This window comes from Pinus tabuliformis, chromosome 1_2 (assembly GCF_031772625.1).
Source record: "Pinus tabuliformis cultivar Carrire ecotype Pingquan chromosome 1_2, CPIR1, whole genome shotgun sequence".
In the NCBI taxonomy this organism is placed as follows: Eukaryota; Viridiplantae; Streptophyta; class Pinopsida; order Pinales; family Pinaceae; genus Pinus; species Pinus tabuliformis.
This window is the reverse complement of record NC_142298.1, coordinates 1,118,713,784-1,118,734,167: the sequence shown is the minus strand read 5'-3', so window position 1 is coordinate 1,118,734,167 and position 20,384 is coordinate 1,118,713,784.

Below are 20,384 nucleotides of genomic sequence, written 5' to 3'. Positions count from 1 at the left end.
CCACGGGCAACAAACCTTGCCTTATGTTTCTCCACACTACCATAAGCAGCTTGCTTTACCTTGTAAAGCCAACAAGAACTCACAACTGACTTTGGTCTTGGAACAACATCCCAAACATTGTTCTGAACTATGGAGTCATACTCCTCCACCATAACATCAACCCAAATCGGTTGCTGCACTAATTCCTCAAAAAGATGGTTCGGTCTCTACACATTTCCCAATAAGGGCCATGTAACCAGTGTACCTATCAAGGGACCTCCTGTGTCTGCACTAAGAAGATGGTTCTCCCACATTCTCTCTCGCATTCGACAATGATCTGTCAGCTTCCCTTGAGCGCTTCTGCCCATCTCTGGAAGACTCTGCTTGAGTGGATGTCTCCACTCCTGGAACCTCTGCATGCGGCTGCTCCGCATTAGTCTGAGGCTCCTCCTCCTTAGGAACCAAAATTCCCTCCTCTACCTGCAACTAGAGCTCTCTCTCAAGAGAAACTCATGTGGCCTTCAGCTCATTGAACTTAAGATGTCTGCAAACCACTATCCTCTGACTGGTAGGCAAGTACACCTAATAGTTGTGGGGAGTATCAGTGTACCCCACAAGTATCACCAACTCTACTATCGGCTCTAGCTTCTTCTGGGCATCCTTGGTCACATGGCAATAAAACGATGAGCCAAAGATCATGAAGTGACCCACATCTGGTCTCTTCCCAGAGAAAGCTTCCTCTGGTGTCTTCATCCCAAGTATGCGATGCAGGCTTCTATTCTGCAAGTAAACCGATGTGTTGCATGCCTCATCCCATAAATGAAGTGGTAGGCCTTGGTCATGCAGCATCACCTGAGCTGCCCCAACAATTGTTTTGTTCTTCCTCTTTGCCACCCCATTCTTCTGTGGGTTATGAGGTGCTGTCAACTCCTGTTTAATTCCTTCTGCTACATAGAAGTCCTTAAACTCTTGAGAGAAATACTCTCCACCATTATCACTTCACAAGGCCCTGATCTTCTTTCCTGATTCTTTCTCAACCAAGGCTTTGAACTCACAAAACCTTGAGAAGGTTTGATCCTTCTTCTGCATGAAATAGATCCAGCATTTACAAGAAAAATCATTAATGAAAATCACATAATACCTTTGTTTAGGGATGGAGGCTGTCAAGAATGGTCCACACACATCTATATGGACTCTCCAAGATTGCTTTAGCTCAGCTGTCTCGATCATGAAAGTAATATTTTGCATACTTACCCAAGGTACAACCTTTGCATGTGTCCACTTGCTCAAGTTTACCTTTGGGAAGTCCGGTAGAAATATGCTGCATTATCTTCAAGGTCCCATGATGCAAGTGGCCCAACCCTCTATGCCATAACTCGCTAATATCTTGGCTTTACACCAATTTTGCTTTGGAACTCAATGCAGCACAGTCATCTACCTCCAGCTTATAGAGATTCTTCACTCGAATCCCAATCCTCTTGGTCTGACTCGTGGTTATGTGTCTCAGGAATGCCTTTCCTTTACTGAAGACTACATCATAGCCTTTGTCTCCCAAAATCGCGATCGATAGCAAGTTTTTCTTCAATCCAGGCACATACTTTATATCAGTCAGGGTGAGAGGAGCTTCATGCTCCCTCTGAAACACAATCATACCTTCACCTGAAACACGGTACTTTCCATCATCGCCCATCTCTATGCGCATCTGAAGGTCTTTCTCCTCCAAGGTACTGAATAAACTCTTATCGTCGGTCAAGTGGAATGAGGCTCCACTGTCCAGGTACCAAACACAACCCACCATCGATGAAACCATGCATGCGATGAGGGTAAAATCCAATTCGAACTGTGAGGCGAATACCTCACCATTTTATCCTTTCGAGGATCCCTTCTTGGATTTCTTCAATGGACAATTAGTTGCATAATGGCCCACCTCATGACAAGTAAAGCATCTCACTTTAGATTTGTCAATCTTCTTCCCTCCATGGGAAGAACTCGATTTGGAATCGAAAGCCTTCCCTTTCCCTTTCCGTGCCTTACTTGCTAAGGCTAGATTTTCTTCATCATCATGCTTAGATGAAGAACTATATCTGGTGATCCTCCTGATCTCCTCCTGCATCAGATCCGACCACAGTTGTTCCCAATCTAGTAGTTTCTCTCTTCCATTCATTGAGTCCCGGTAGCTATGCCAGCTCTTTGGAAGACCGCGGAGAGCAAGACTCACCATATCATCATCAGTTGTCATGATTCCTACACTTCCAAGCGCATCTCTGCAGGTGGTGAGCTTGTTCAAATATGTAGAGATTGTGTCGCCCTTTTCACACTTGATTTTTCGAAGCCTGTCCTTTAGCGCCAGCTTCCTCTGGTCACTGCTATTCTGATATAGGTCCTTCATTGTCTTCCACATTGAAAATGGAGTCTCCTTCCCATGGAGACTCAAGACAATATGGTCTCAAACTCCCTCCAGAAGAATCCTCCTCGCTCTCGCCACACATTTCTTCCATTCCGCCAATTCTTGGGTATTAGCTGCTACTGGCTTGGGGAATTCTTGATCAATGAAGTCCTTCAAACCATTGTCTTCTAATACCACTTTCATGCGATCCTTCCATGCTATGTAATTCAAGCTGCCATCCAAGCATACTCGAGTCTCAAGCCAATGAATTCCATTGAGGAACTTTGGGATGTGATCAGAAATCGATTGTGTACCTACAATAAAGAACTTCAAACTTCGAACTTCGAACTTCTTTGTATATTGTTCTCTGCTTTGATCACCTTTGCTCCGATACCATGTAGAAATTATCACTGTAGATTAAACTGATTATGCAATGTACTAAAGCAAAAAACTTAATCTACTTCTACAATCAAACTTGCGGAAGCATAATCAATTTGAGAAAGATCAGACAAAACATATAACAGAGAACAAGATTCAATCACACATGAAACACAGAATAATACTCTAGGGAAAGTCTTAGCTAAAAACCCCACTATCTGTATTATCATACAAGTGGAAATATCTCAGGAATACACAAAGCTTTAGCTCTCAAGCTATCCAGCTCTCAGTACAATCCCTCACTGTTGCTCATAGACAGAATAGACTACACATATGCCTTCTCCTCTATCCTCCAAGCCTCCTATTTCCTTGCGATGTTTCTCCTAGGTGATTCAGCTGTAACCTATGTGATTCTCACCTCACACACTGCTCTGAACTCTATAGAAAATGTGCAATCCTCAAGGAATGAATTCCTTCTGCATGCAAGATATTTCCTCATGGGAATACTCTTGCAACTGATAGTACATTGTCCCTGCCTTTAATCTCAGCTGGGTCTTTGTCTGAACTGACATGCATGAGTTATTTATGAGAGAATATTCAGTTATCTGGAGAACAGTAGTTGCATGCATGCATGCATTAACTGACTGAACTCACAATTATTTCCACAAAATGTCTGGAACTATTTTAACTGGACTTAACTTAGTTAACTGAGCTAACTAATTGCAACTCATCCTTATCTCCTTAATTAAGAGATAACTTCCTCAATCAAAGGAATAATTGTTGCATGTCTTCATAAAGACTTCATGTTTGAATTTCTTTATCTAATTAACTCAAGATGAATTAATTAATTATTTTTCAAGCAGCTGGTGAGACTAAATTCGAATTTTAATTCTCAATTTTAATTCAAGGACAAATTAAAATAGGAATATATCCTGAAATGCTATTTATAGCAATGCTATTTTTAGCATTTCTATTTTTAGTATTTCTTGTTTCTATTTTCAACAGTTGACCTGGGCTAAGTCAAGTCCTTAATTAATTTTTGTGTTGAGGCTTTGTCTCTATGTTATTAAACATTTCTGGGAGTTTCATTAAGTTTTGGGTAGAGTTTTGGATCTTATCCCTGAAAATGTGGCTCAGATGTTAGGGTCACTGGCACAAAACTACCTAAAAAAGACAATAGTTGTTGGGAAGCAGGCCTGTGAGAGCGACTCAAGGGTTCCAGTCACATGGAGGCCTTGTCATGGGAGCGACTCGGGATCCATGTCATTGAAAAAAAAATTAACTTAGGGGTTGGGCACTTGGAGTGGTTGGTTATATTTTGGTGGTCCGGTAGCACCTAGGGGAAGTTAGTAAGGTGTTTTTTTGTCATCTCCATTTTCTTAAGGTTATCTAGGAGGTTGAGTCATGTCATAGTAACCCTCAGCTCATGTTTACCCCGGGTAGGCTAGTGAAAGTTGGTAGATATGGGAGGAGGCACAGTTACATTTTCAAGCAAGGAAAGGTGGAGGTCAATGCTTTGGGATTGTAAATTAGGATGCCCATTCATATATATCTTCTAGAAATGGAGCCATGTTGGTGGTTGGGGGCTCAATTGTTGGCTCAAAACCCATATATTCTGCAATAGATCTAAGGTTTTCACAACTTCCAAGTCTCGAGGTAGTGGGTTGTAACCAAGCCAGTTGTGGGTTCTCTTAGGGTCACTCTCAAACAACCCCCCCTTTTTTTTATGTCCTTCATCCCTTCCTTGTCATAAGTTTGGTGGGTCTGATTGTGGAAGGGTTTTAAGTAATCTCTAGGGGTTTTGAAATCCCAATGCAGGTTAAAGAGGGATTCAATATTCAAAACCTTACATCTCTACCCCCTTTTCAAACAGATTTATCTGCTATAGAGGATTTCCATATTGTGTCGAGCAGCTTCACCTACAATTCTTTTGAATCTGAATTTAGTAGAGGCCTGAAATCTACTACGAGCATTGACTTTGGTCCAGGAAAAGAAGGTTCAAGTAGAGTTGTAGTGGAAATCTCTATTCAAGTGGAAATAGTTGTAGGAGAAAAGAGGAATAAGATTCAAGCCTTGAAAAAGAAACAAATATAAACAAGGTTAAATCTTGATTTGGTATAGGATATCCCAATGAGTAATGCAGCTAAAAAATGAGCAAAAAATCCCTGGTGGGTTGAGCAAGGGCATGGAAATTCAATCTTAGAATAGTACAAGACTAGGCAAAGGAAAATATAAAACCTATCATTAAAATCCCACCTCGATTTATATGATTAGTTGAGCTTGGATCCAAATTCATTTTAACAACCACGAAGAAGAATTTTCGGTCTGATAAAGGTATTAAGGATAGATTCAACCCTATTCCTTTTCAAATATTTCTCTCCTCTTTTAGATGCAAGCATAGAAAGGTTAGATGCAGTCTTTATCTAGGTTTTTTTTATGGGATTATGTTAGGTCCCTATAATATTATTGTATTCCCCTTATTGTTATTATTAGTGTAGCCCCCTATTGTTATTTTTGTGCCCATGTATTCCCCGTGTTGTTATTGTTGTGCCTCATAGAAGCCAACTATTGTTATTGTTGTGCCCTAAAATTATTATTTTTATGTAGGCTTTAATTATATTGTGACCCCTTAGACTCATATATATACCAAGGAGGTATTATCATTTGAATCATCCAAGAATTTATTAACAGCCCTGGTGAAAATTCCATGTAAAAATATATAAATACCACGAATGATGGGACACGTGTTCCAAGGGGGGTGTTCATTTGGTTTTTTATGGCTAAAGAAATTGGCAAAGGCAATGGCTAAGGCATTAAAGAGGCAAAAAGGTATTTTGGCACATTTATTTATGAAAATAATGGAAATTAGGAGAAAAAGTAGGTGAAAGGTCACAAGTTGCATGTGAGGAGGAAAATGAAGGAAAATAATGGAAATTAGGAGAAAAAGTAGGAGAAAGGTCACACGTTGCATGTGAGGAGGAAATTGAAGGAAAATAATGGAAAATGAAGAAAATAGAGGCCTAAATAATAAAAAGGCTTATGAGGATCAATGGAGAAGACTTGGTCAGTTCAGTTTTGGAGCTCTCTCATTATTATCTTTCTCTCTCTCTCTCTCATACTCTTGGTTACTTAGATTTTTCTTGGAGCACTCTTGGAGGGTGTGGCATACTTGGATTCTTGGAGCAAGAAGGCAAAGGAAGAGCAAGAAAGCATAAGAGGGCATCGACATTGACAACTACATCATATTTGCTTGCAAGTATCGAGTTGCATGTATGATTTATTCACTATTGTTCGCATGCATGGCACATGCATGTGGTTTCTTGGATGTGATCTATCACTGGCATGGAGGATTTCCTGGATCGATAGTGGATTTCCTAGCCTTGCCATTTCCTGGATAGCATGGTGATTGTGGGTTTACTTTCACTATTTTGTTTTGGTTGGTTCTCATGATTCCTTAGCTTGGGTTGAGTTATTGGTCCTAGAAGCACTGGTTGAACAAACTCTTTGGAAGCTCTGTAACAGCTTGGGTTGAGTTACTAGTCCTGGAAGCCCTGGTTGGACAAACACTCTAGAAGCCCTTGGTGGGTTGAGCTACTAGTCCTGGAAGCCTTGGTTGGACAAACGCTCTAGAAGCCCTCTATAAGCTATGGGTTGAGTTACTAGTTATGAAATCCTTGGTCGGACAAACACTTTGGAAGCCCTGGAAGGCTTGGATGGAGACCAATCTGATGATTGTTTTTGGTGATGTCCAACCGTGAGGTGGAATCAATGTTTGATGGGTTGAGGTGGGTGGCCTCTAGAAGCCTTGGATGAGTTTTGATTTATGTGTTCTCTAATATCCCACATTCATGCTTGGAATATGTCACGAGGTTGATTGGTTGAATAGAGACTTGGCTCAGCCAATCTATGATTGGGTGGAACGTCGTAGTCCCATCACCGGTTGGTTCATTGCATTATTAATGAAAAGAATTCATTCCCTTGATTTCCATGTGAGATTGTAATGATGTATATATGGATTTTGATGGCTGATATTTTTATTGTATTTATATTCCTATTATGTTTTTTATATGCACATTTACCCCGAAGGGTGTTACAAAGTGGTATCAAAGCATTGTTCAAACACTTGGACTGGATGGGCTCTATCATAAGTAAAATGAAGAACAAAGGTTAATTTTTAGACCTTTCTGTCATATCTGTTACAACTTTTCTTCTGTGGAATATTAGAAGTCAAAAAATTGTCCATACTGAAGGTAAATCCCACTAATAATGTGGTAAAAATTTCAGATATTGGTTCACAATACTTTAGGAATTATGATCTAAGGAAGATTACCTTCCTGAATGCACCTTTAAATAGGTCACGTTTGCATTTCTGCAATAACTTTTGTTATGTAGGCTTTCAGAAGTTGAAAAATTGTCCATATTTAGGGGAAATACTAATGATTATGTGGTAGAAATTTCAGATATTGAGTCTCTATATTTTATGAGATATGAGCAGAGGGAGTCGAGCCTTCTAAATGATCCTAAAATCACGTCTCAAATAGGTCACGCTGACATTTTTGTTATAACTTTTATTCTGGGAACTCTCAGGAGCCGAAATATTTTATACAATGAGGGGAAATCCCACTGATATTGTGATAAAAATTTCAGACATTTATTTGCTATATTTTAGGAGATATGACAAGTGGAAGTCGAGCTTTCTAGATACCCATAGAATTGTGCACCAAATAGGATTGTGTTGGTATTTTTGTTATAACTTTTCATATATGAAATCTCAGAAGTTGAAACTTGAACCATAGTGAGGGAACATACCACTAATCATATGGTTAATTTTCCATAACTTTTACTACTACAATTTAGGATATATGCATTGAATCATTCGTTATAATAGTTTGCATGCAAAGTGTTTGATGAAATGCTTAAATAGTTCAATGATTAATTGCATACAAACCGTTTGATAAAATGCCCCAGTGAGTATGTTGTTTGTGGTTTAGGATAGCATTGATGTGTAATAGTATTGTTGTAGTGATATGTGCTTACTTGTATGCAAATACTTTTCTATATTAGTTTGCATGTAAAGTGTTTGAAGAAATGCTTACATGCAAATGTAATAGTATAGTAGTTATTTGAAGAAAATGTAAAAGTATGGTAATTGTTTGAAGAAAATGTTCTTTTTTTTAGACGGGATAGTATTGTAGTATGATAATATGGATGTAGCTAATCTATTCCTATTTGCATGCAAATAATTTGAAGAGTTTCATGTAAGGAATTTGAAAGGTTTCATGCAAAGAATTTGAAAAGTTGCATGTTTTTAGTTATTATGTTACAAGTGGAATAAGTGCAATTTTTTTTACTTAGTCTCGTATAAATGTATGAGAAATAAAAATAAATTTCTTTTCAAGTGTGGTTAAATTTAATAGATCTTTGGAGATCCCATTTCCATAATTGGACATTAGATATCGGGCCATTATAGTAGCTTCCTCCTTCTACCTTAGTGTGGACCATTGATAGTAAGGGGGTATGCTTATAGGTTGTCAGCATTGGTGAATGTTGATTTCAAACTAATAGACACAATGTCTTGATTTTTGGAACATGTGACTGATTGTATATGAATTATATATCACTTGCATGTTGATTTCATGATACCTACTTACATCCTTGTATGTTAGGTTACATTTTTTAATATTTTGATTACATGTATCAGTCTTGTAGGTTGATAACAAGAATTTATCGCTTATGTTCGACTACATGCATTTTTACATAGGTGTAGTTGATTTGGCATTGCTTATGCATATTGTTGGTTGCACGTGGCAATGTGTATAATGGAGTAATGCTTGTTGTTATGCATGTATGGTCGTGGCTATGATTATGAATGTATAGTAGGTCAAACATGCCTTGTGAAGTCATTGTATGCAATTTAGGTCATCATGATGCTAATGAGTTGGTTGAGATAAAGAAATAGATGCAGATAATCAAAGTGAAGTTGTAGCATTGGACCTCGAGGCAAGGGAAGATCGTCATACAGGTATTGCATGTGGGCATGCAGGTATGTAAGTTCAAGATTTTTATATGCATTAGGTTTATATACATTAGGTTTGTGTACATGTATTTTGATGTTATGGTTACATTCATGATAGGTGTTGGTTGGTTAGTGTATTTATATGCACATGTTTCAGATAGTCAAGAATGATATTAACATGTAGTTGTATGCATTGCTATTGTTGTTTTACATTAGATAACCTGATGATTATGTTGTATGTTGTAGATGAGTATGATATATAACTTATTGTTGTTATATGTTATTAACTTGATAATTAGGGTCATTTCATTGAGATATTGATGTTATAATTTGGATTGGTCATATGCGTGATGGTTATGGTTATTTCCTTGAAGATCTTGATGTTATATGTATTGTGTTAACCTAGTTTGACCTATGCAGATGGTTATGGTTGCGATATTCAGGTATGAACCGACATATTTGTGAGATGGTGTCATACTAATCTAGATTGACTTTGCATATGTGTATGAGTTTACGATGTGAACATGTTAGTTAGATATTGTTATGGATATCATGATCTTATGAGTGCTTGAGCTGATGTGTTATAAAGTTACATCGTGCTAATTAGATTGATTGTGCAGACAAGAGCACCTCCCCTGATACATTAAGATATGGGTTTTCTTATGTCATATATTGGTGCTTGGTTGTTTGATTATGACGTCTATTTGGTGTTTGAGTGTTTGGTGCATAGTTGATTTATTTAACATGGTATCTTTGCAATTGGTTGAATGATTGATGAATTGCTTAATATGAGTATGTGTTCAAATTATTTTGTTTTAAGATGATTGTACTAACATGTATGTGTTGAGACAGTTGATATGTACTTGAATGTAGTTGATAGTCATAGCATTATATCTAATGACTATGGATTATGACATGATTGTTTGTAAAAGTTGAATTCAAATTGATAAATATGATTGTCTTGATATTTGGAACATATGGTTTACATGCGTGGGAAGTTGCAAGAAATGTGCTTGGCACAATAAGATGAGGTAACTGGTGTATTTTTATTTATGCACTGACAATTATGTGTTTATGGTAGTATGATGTAGGGGATTGCATGGCAAGAGACTGCCATGAAATCTTGAAGAAGGCTCTGGTTGAGTTTTCCCTTGGAACAATGGGGATTGAGTCATGGTGTTTGTTGTTAGTCTTGTATTTTTGGTCTTTTATGAATTGTTGAGCTTGATTTGTGGCTTTGTTTATGTCTAGTGTATGGCCATACCACTTTGTTTGCAGAGTCATGTTGTTATTGGTTTTTATGGTCTTCTTCTTGTTTGTTTGTTGTATTTCCTTTTTTATGTTTTGAGTTTGGGGAATTGGTTGGGAAAGAGGAAAGTTGATGGAAATCAGGAGAAATTTGTGGTACCCAACCGATGATATAAGACCTATATGAAGCTTTGTGCATGAGTAAGTGCAGCGGAAGGTAAGACTATGACAGTTGGTTGGACTGGTTGGGTCCATTATGGTAAATGGAAAGTAGCATTGCAGACAGACATAAGAAAGGTAACTAAAAAAGGTAAAGTAATTGGATTTGAGGTGTCATATGCTTTGGCTATGTTGGGAACTATTTCTCTCAATGCCTGTGCATAAATAAGGAAGTTCTCTTAACCTAGACCTTATGTTATCTAGTAATTATGTTATGATCATTATTATGCTGATGTTTATATATGTATACATGAATGTATGTATGTCGTTTTCTGACAGGATCATGATTGTTTTATGCTAACATTTATATATGTACGTATGTATCCATATATCTATGTTACTGTCTAACAGGGTTATCAGGTATCATTCTTGTGAAGGAATGATTGCTTATGCAGGAGAATGACATGAAGAGGTTCCTGTTCTACAAGGAATCAATTGGAAAGAGTAGTCATGAAAAATATACGAGGTTAGCATCATGTGGATATGAATTGATATTGTATACTTGTATTATGCCTATGTTTATGTTATGATAGGTAACATTGAAGGATACACCAACGGAGTGAAAGCAGTGTGGTTTGCGACATGCTAGGATAAGCATAGATGAGATACTGGAAGCAAGGTTTGTTGCTAAGGATAGTTTGGTTTTGGATGTGTTGTACTATTGTTGCGCATACATTGTATATGTTGTACATGTTGCATCTATGATGTGTGCACTTGTGGTGTTGTGTATACATAGCATGTGTACATGTTATTCATGCAATGTTATATACAGGATGGTACAAATAGGGTTGTGTGAATATTGCATATGGGGTGTTGTATACATATTGTATTGTCTTCATGATGTATATGCGGCATGTGTGCATATGGTGCTCTATGCATGTTGGATATGCAGTGCTATGTACATGTGGTGTTGCGTGCATGTTGTACATATGGTGCTATGTACATATGGTGTTGTGTGCATGATTGTACAAGTGGTGTTGTGAGCATGTGGTGCCATGTACATGTTGTACATAAGGTGTTATGAGCATGCAGTGTTGTGTACATGTCGTGCATGTGATGCTATGTACATATGGTGTCGCGTACACATCGTGCATGTGGTACTGTGTACATGTGGTATTGTGTACACATTGTACAGTGGTGTAGTGTACATGTGGCGTTGTGTAGGTGGCGTCGTGTACATGTGATGTTGTGAACATGTTGTGCATGTGGTGCAATGTATAAGTGGTACTATGTACATGTTGTACATATGGTACTGGTGTACGTGTGGTATTGTGTGCATATCGTTGATGTTGTATTATGGGCATGCGGTATTATGCATCATGTAGTCATGGTATTGCGGCGTGTGTACTCGTTGTGTAGTACTTTGTGTAGGCATATGTATTGAGTTGTGTTGTACACTGGGTGTAGGTGTATGTGTTGTATGTCAAGTGTAGATGCATGTGTTGCATGGAGTTGCATGTCGTATGTGGTCGTATGTGTGTGATGTACATAATGCGTATGTGCACATGGTTGAGGAGAAGGCACTCGATGTTTGTCGGATGTGGCAACCAATCCAATGTGTTATAGAAAGAACCAAGGTAGAAGTAAGGATCGATAAAGGATAAGTATCGGTATTGTATTTTGGTTTTAGTATGCATGTGAATTATGGTTCTGATTTATGATCTATGATTCTGGTTTATAATCTATGATTCTGGTTTATGATGGTTACATGTGATTTATGATTATGATGGTTGTGTTTGAGCTAACCTGATGTGATATCTTTATATATGTTGATTTGGTCAAGATGCTAGTTTGACTTCTTGTGACAGGAAGCGAACAAGATTCCAAGTGTACCTTATTGATGAACTACCAATGAGGTATGATTTGAATTTATTTCACTTTATTTTGAATCTAATGGAAGTTATGTTCTTGGTATAGGAAGCATGAACATGCCCAGTTGAGTGGTCAAAATCGACTGCAAGAATTAGCAGCAATAGCAAAGGAATTGAAACATGCAACAGTGTGTTGGTAAAGCACGTCAAGAGTAGGGCCATTGTGGGACACTAGTAATCAATAGTGTCAATTGATTTCCATGAGCCTGCTATTATTGGTATGGTAGTTTTGAGGCAAGTATATGCCTTGGCCTTTGAATCTTTTGATGCGAGGAAGCCTTGCCAAGGGATGGACTGCCCGGGATGGGGGTGCCAACAGAACTTGGAAGGTGAGTGACTGCACAGAAGGGGTGACCGGATTCCCGAGGGACTGTGTAGCAGAGAAGGGAAGGTCACAGATGGATTTGTTTTGGTCATTAGCATTGCCAGATGGAATCAAATGCACATTAGGAGTGCACCCTGGAACAATGAGCCGGTAACTGTTCGCTGAGAGGACAAGTGGCACGGGATTATAATGCTGGACATTGGATGCAGATTTGAATTTGCAGTGGATTCTGGACTTCCTGGGAAGGAGGTGGATCCTAGTATTATTTTGAGGGTGGAGGTGTGAGCCTCTAGATTCCCTTGTTGTGGATTCATATTATTTTATTTGTTGGTTGAGAAAATGTGCATATGTGAATATGTATATATGTGGTTATTGTAAATACCGTAATGAGCTATGTTATAAAGCTCCATTATGTGGGATGTTGTCATGTTGCCGTGATGTTTTGATTTTGAGCAGATCTTTCATTGTAAATACTGAAACGAGTTGTGTTATAAAGCTCCATGGGAAGTATGTTTCGTTTTCAATGGTCTTTTGGTTATAGGGGTCATTGAACACCGAGGACGGTGTTCCCACAAGGGGGAGGGTTCTATAACATCCCTGGTGAAAATTCCATGTAAAAATATATAAATACCACAGATGATGGGACATGTATTCCAAGCTGAATGTTGGGCAAGACATCCTAGGGGGTGTTCATTTAGTTGTTTATGACTAAGGAAATTGGCAAAGGCAATGGCTAAGGCATTAAAGAGGCCAAAAGGTATTTTGGCGCATTTATTTATGAAAATAATGGAAATTAGGAGAAAAAGTAGGTGAAAGGTCACAAGTTGCATGTGAGGAGGAAAATGAAGGAAAATAATGGAAATTAGGAGAAAAAGTAAGAGAAAGGTCACAGGTTGCATGTGAGGAGGAAATTGAAGGTAAATAATGGAAAATGAAGAAAATAGAGGCCTCATTAATAAAAATGCTTATGAGGATCAGTGGAGAAGACTTGGTCAATTCAGTTTTGGAGCTCTCTCATTATTCTCTCTCTCTCTCTGTCTCTCTCATACTCTTGGTTACTGAGAGTTTTATTGGAGCACTCTTGGAGGGTGTTTCATACTTGGATTCTTGGAGCAAGAAGGCAAAGGAAGAGTAGGAAAGCACAAGAGGGCATCGACATTGATAGCTACATCAGATTTGCTTATAGGGATTGAGTTGCATGTATGATTTATTCACTAGTTTTGGCATGCATGCAGTTTCTTGGTTGTGATCTATCACTAGCATGGAGGATTGCCTGGATCGATAGTGGATTGCCTAGCCTTTCCATTTCCTGGATAGTCATGGTGATTGTGGGTTTACTTTCACTGTTTTGTTTTGGTTGGTTCTCATGTTTCCTTAGCTTGGGTTGAGTTATTAGTCCTGGAAGCACTGGTTGAACAAATGCTTTGGAAGCTCTATAACAGCTCGGGTTGAGTTACTAGTCCTAGAATCCCTGGTTGGACAAATGCTCTGGAAGCCCTTGGTGGGTTGAGTTAGTAGTCCTGGAAGCCTTGGTTGGACAAACGCTCTGGAAGCCCTATATAAGTTGTGGGTTGAGTTACTAGTTCTAGAAGCCTTGGTTGGAAAAATTCTCTCGAAGCACTGGAAGGCTTGGAAGGAGACCAATCTGATGATGGTTTTTGGTGATGTCCAACTATGAGGTGGAATCATTGTTTGATGGGTTGAGGTGGGTGGCCTATGGAAGCCCTGGATGAGTTTTGATTGATGTGTTCTCTAATATCCCACATTCATGCTTGGAATATGGCACATGGATGATTGGTTGAAGAGAGACTTGGCTCAGCCAATCTATGGTCGGGTGGAACGTGGTAGTCCCATCATCAGTTGGTTCATTGAATTATTAATGAAAAGAATTCATTCCCTTGATTTCCATGTGAGAATGTAACGATGTATATATGGATTTTGATGGCTGATATTTTTATTGTATTCATGTTCCTATTATGTTTTTTAAATGCACATTTACCCCAGAGGATGTTGCAAATTTTTCGTTTATGTAATGTAAAGGAGGTTTTCCCCCTTGAAAAGGACAATTTTTAAGTCATTGATCTATCTTTTTGTGAGTTGGTTGCATAACATTTGGTAGCAGAGCTTTGTATTCTAGGGTTTTGCTTCTTCAAATAGGTCATCTTGGAATTTTCGCTATAACATTTTTTATTCGAAGCTTCAGAAGTTGAAATTGAAACCATGTCGAGCAGAAATATTTTTGAACCTCATGTATGAATTTCAGATCTTGTTTTGCTATATTATCAGAGATATGATCCGTTGAAGCTAGGGATTTTGCGGGCTCCAAAATTCCATCTCAAACAGGTGACCTAGGGAAAATCATTATAATTTTCTCTCCAACCATCAGATTTTAATTTCATAAAAAAAGGTTGAAAATGGACCGACTATAGTTTATTGGGTATCATTTTTAGGGCCAAGGGTTGAAACAGGGACACGTGGCACTCCATACAAGTTTTCTCTACTGAACTAGCCTATAATCAAGTCATCATGGGAGATTGGGTATAACTCTTTCTTGAATAATTCAATCTTGGTCTAACTTATGGGGTTGGAAAGAAGACTCAGAGGGATACTACAGGAAGAAATTTCATAACTTGGAGATCTGAAATTTAAAATTTACAACATATTCAATATTGAGTTCTTAAAAAGCAAGAAAAAGGTGTGTATTTTTTTTAATTTTGCATAACTTTTGTTTGAAAAAAAAAATTGAATTTATTCAAAGGGAATATTGAAGCATAGATATCAGTCTTTGGTTCTAAAATGCCTCCCAAAAAAATTATTTCTACACCCATTAAGCCCTTATAAATCTCTACTATGACTCGTGAAGAGGAAGAATTGCAACATGATATATCAAAATTACAGGACCAAGTGCAAAAAATTTTGCTCTCACAAATGGAAACCAAAGATGAACTAATAGGGGACATGGAAGTTTTGAAGGATGGTTTAAAATAAAATGTGGAAGCAATGATGAATGTCAAGACGAAAGGATTGGAAAAGTTGTTGCAAGAAAGGCTTCCCAATGGTGACAAGATAATCTATGAAAATCATGATGAGGATAAAAGGAATATGAATTATGATTTTAGAGACTCCAATGTTGGGTTTAAGAACCACCAAATTCCAAAGATTGATATGAGGAGGTTTGATGGCAAGGATCTAGTAACATGGATACTACAGATGGAGCAATATTTTGATCTTCATTATGTGCAACACACACAAAATGTATGCATTGCAAATTTATATTTAGAACCTAATTAGTTTGTATGGTATAGATGGCTTTGTTCTCATAAGCCACTTGTCACTTGGTTAATTTTTATGGAGGAAATGATAGCACATTATCAAGATACAAAGATCAACACCTTCTTTATCCAATTGATAAATCTCAAACAAAAGGGTTCAATGGAGGAGCACATCAAGGACTTCCAAAAATTGAATATCACAGTAATTGATATTCTAGAGGAGCATAAGATTCATGTCTTCATAGGGACTTTGAAGGATAACATCCAACATGAGGTTCCATTTTGGTAACCCGATTCATTGGAGAAGGCATTCAGGGTGGCAAGAAAAGTTGAAAGCAACATTATGGAAACAAGGAAGTCTACCACTTACAACTACAAATATGGAAGTGTTGTTGGTCCTAGCCTTCCACAACCTACAAGGTTGGTGCCACAATGATTGGAAGAAAAAAGAACAAAAGGGGTTTTTTACAGTTATGATAGAAAATACACCAAAGGTCATAAGTGTGCTAAGAATAAATTATTCAACATAGATTGTCAATAGCAGTAAAAAAATGAAAAAAAAAAACATCAAAAGGGGAGGATATACACCAGGAACCAACCCTAGAGAAAGAATAAATGAATTTGACCATATCTTGTAATTCATTGGAAGAATTACCACTCCTCAAACTCTCAAGATAGAAGGATATATCATGAAGAAAAATGTAATAGTGTTGATTGATTCGGGTAGTACCCATAATTTTATTCATTGTAAGATAGCCAAGGAATTGAATTACTTCCTATATCCAACACCAAAGTGTCAAGTGATGGTTGCAAATGGAGGAACTATAAATTGCTCGGGAAAGTGCCATAATATCAAGCTGACCATGGGGGAATATGTATTGAATAGTCCAATGCTTTCCATTCTAATGGGTGGTTTTGATGTTGTACTAGGAGTCCAATGGTTACAATCTTTGGGGAAGATAACATTTAGTTTTCAAGAATTTTTCTTGAAATTGTTTTGGGAAGGGAAGGAAGTTGAATTACGGGGTATCGCAGGGAAACTAGGAAAGGTAATCAGCACTAATGGAATGAAAAATTTTCTGAAGAAAGAACAATGGGGCATAAGTGCACAATTATGCTCACTAGAGGTTCAAACATCGAAATCATCTATTTCTTTATATCTCCAAAAAGTCTTCGACAAGCATTCCAAGGTATTTGAGACTCCCAATGGCCTCCCACCTATTTGTGATCATGATCATGCTATTAATATGATTATGAGAAGTGTTCCTCCAAACATCCTACCTTACAGATATCTATGTGCCCAAAAGAGTGAAATTAAACGTATGGTTGCAGAAATGTTAGAAGCTAGTATAATTCAACCCAGTCAAAGTTCTTTATTTACTCTAGTACTATTGGTGCACAAGAAGGATGGATCATGGCATATGTGTCTATATTATAGGGAGATCAACAATTTCACTATTAAATATCAATTTCCCATTCTTTTCATTGATGAATTATTGGATGAATTACATGGAGCAATTTACTTCACCAAGCCGGATCTTTGCTCAGCATATCATCAAATTAGAATGAAGACTAAAGACATTCTAAAAACAGAATTTAGAACTCATGAGAGTCATTATGAATTTTTGGTCACGCCTTTTTACCTTACTAATGCACCTTCCACATTTCAAGGTTTGATAAATTCCATTTTTAAACCCTTCCTTAGAAAATTTTTGTTAGTATTTTTTTATGATATACTAATCTATAACAAGTTTTGGAAGTATCATGTTCAACATATTGACAGGGTGCTCAAACTATTGGAGAAACAATTATATGCAAAAACCTCTAAATGTTTCTTTGGAGTACAGGAGGTGGAATATTTGGGTCATATTATATCTCATGTGGGTGTTAAGGTAGACCATAAAAAAATTAAATCCATTAAAGAATAGAAAATCCCCACAACCATAAAGCATCTTTGAGGATTTCTCAGGTTAACATGGTATTATCGCAAGTTTGTTAAGAATTATGGGAGAATAACAACACCTCTAACAACATTATTGAAGAAAGATGCATTTCTTGGACTCCTGAAGCAACTAAGGCCTTTGTACATCTTAAAGATGCAATGTGCAAAACACCAATCTTAGCAATGTCATACTTTACAAAAACCATTATTGTGGAATGTGATGCCTCAGGAAATGGAATTAGTGTTTCCTTGATGGAAGAAAGAAGGCCCATTGCTTTTGAAAGTCGTCCAATCAAAGGAAAGTATTTACACAAACCTATTTATGAGAAGGAAATGTTGGAAATACTTCATGCACTAAAGCAATGGTGACCTTACTTAATGGGAAGACACTCAAAGTAAAAACAGATAATGATAGTCTTAAAAAAAAATTGGAAAGAATATTACCTTCATAAGAGCAGCAAAAATGGGTCACAACTATGTTGGGTTGTGACTTTGAAATCATCTACAAAAAAGGGAAGCAAAATGGTGTCGCAGATGCACTCTCAAGAAAAGATGAGGATGTGGAAGCATTGCTTTATGTCATTTCTATTATCCAACCTGATTGGATAATCGAATAAAGGGATGAATGGAAGAATGACAAAGAGGTGTGGAAACTCATTCAAAAGTTGCATCAAGATCCCAGTACATCTGAGACATTTAGCTAGAAAAAGGATTCATTATGGTACAAAGATCGCTTATATTTTTGTAAGAATTCCCAACTCAAGCAAAATATTATTTTGGAATGGCACACCTTCCCCTTAGGAGGGCACTCAATATTTTTTAAAAATTACCACAAGGTCAAAAAGGATTTTTTTTGGGATGACATTAAATCTGATATTCAGAAGTTTGTGTAGAATTTCTAGTTTTCCAACAACATAAAGTTGAGACAGTTAAGGCCCCAAGTCTCAATGGATTTTATCACAGGTTTACCCAAGTCTAAAAGAATGAGTGTCATCATGGTGGTAATTGATATACTTACCAAGTATGCACACTTTTGCACATTATCTCGTCCTTTTAAAGCCAGTACAGCTGCTACTGTATTTATGGAAATAATTCAAAACCTACATGGAAGCCCAAATATTATTGTAAGTGACATAAATCCCATTTTCACTAGAAATTTTTGGACGGAATTATTTTCTTGTATTGGTACTCAATTAGCTCATAGCTCATCTTATCATCCTCAATATGACGGGAAACTTGAGTTAGTGAACAAATTTTTGGAAGGATTTCATTTATTTGTATATTATAAACAAACACAATGTGAGTCAAGTGTTTACCTCTAGTTGGATGGTGGTATAACACTTCTTTCCATACTATAGCAAAAATGACCCCATTTATGGCACTTTATCGATATCATCCACTATCCATCACATCATATTTAAGAAAAAATTATAAGGTTTAAGCAATGGAAGATCACATCGAGCATCAACAACAAGTTCTCCAACTCTTAAAGGAAATCCTCACTCTAGCGCAGAATCGAATGAAACAACAAGAAAATCAGCATTGCAGTTAAAGAAGTTTTGATGTAGGTGTTTGGGTATTTTTACGGCTACACTTCCCTCACGCAACATAAGAAGGATAATAAATTATCACCCAAGTATTATGATCCCTACAAGGTGCTACAAAAGATTGGTGCTATGGCATACAAATTGGAGTTGCCTGCATCTTCCTGAGTACACCTAGTTTTGCATGGTTCATGCTTAAATAAGGTTATCTGTAACAAGATCACAGTTCAAAAATTGTTTCCAGAACTTGACGAAAAAGGAAAAATCATATTTGAGCCTGAAGCAGTCATGGAAACAAGAATTCGACAACTACAGAATCAATTAATTTCATAGTATCTCATTAAGTGGAAGAACTTACCTGCTGAAGATTCCACATGGGAGGATATGAATTTTATACAAAAGTATCTGGAACTACTCAAGAGTTGAGGACAACACTTTTTTGAAGGAGAGGGGCATGTTAGGTCCCTATAATACTATTGTATTCCCCTTATTGTTATTGTTAGTGTATCCCACTATTATTGTTGTTGTGCCCATGTATCCCCCATGTTGTTATTGTTGTGCCCTTACATTATTATTGTTATGTGTGTGTGTGTGTATATATATATATATATATATATATATATATATATATATATATATATATATGTATGTATGTATGTATGTATGTATGTATGTATGCATGTATGCATGTATGCATGTATTGTTGAAATATGACAACAAGAATATTCCAATTTAATTTGTCCTTGAATTAAATTGTGAATTAAAATCGAATTTAGTCTTAATAGCTACTTGGAAATAATTAATTAATTTATTTTAAATTAATTAGTTGGAGAAATTCAAATTAGAAGTATTTCTGAAGTCATGCAAGAGTTATCCCTTAAATTGAGATAAGATTGAGTTATATTTGAGTTGTAATTAGTTAACTCGATTTATTGAGTTAAGTCTAGTTAAATTAGTTCCAAATTGTTTGAGGAACTAATAGTGAGTTAACAGACAGTTGATGCATTAATGCACTCAACTAGTGCTACTCTAGTTAACTAAAGATTCCCTCATCAGAAAATCATGCATGTATATTCTGAGAAATACCCAGTGATATTAATGTTCAAGGACAGTGTACTATCAGTTGCATGTGTTTTCTCATGGAGAAAACTCATGCATGCAGTCAAGGATTCATCCTTGAGGATTGCATAGTTTTGAAGGCTTG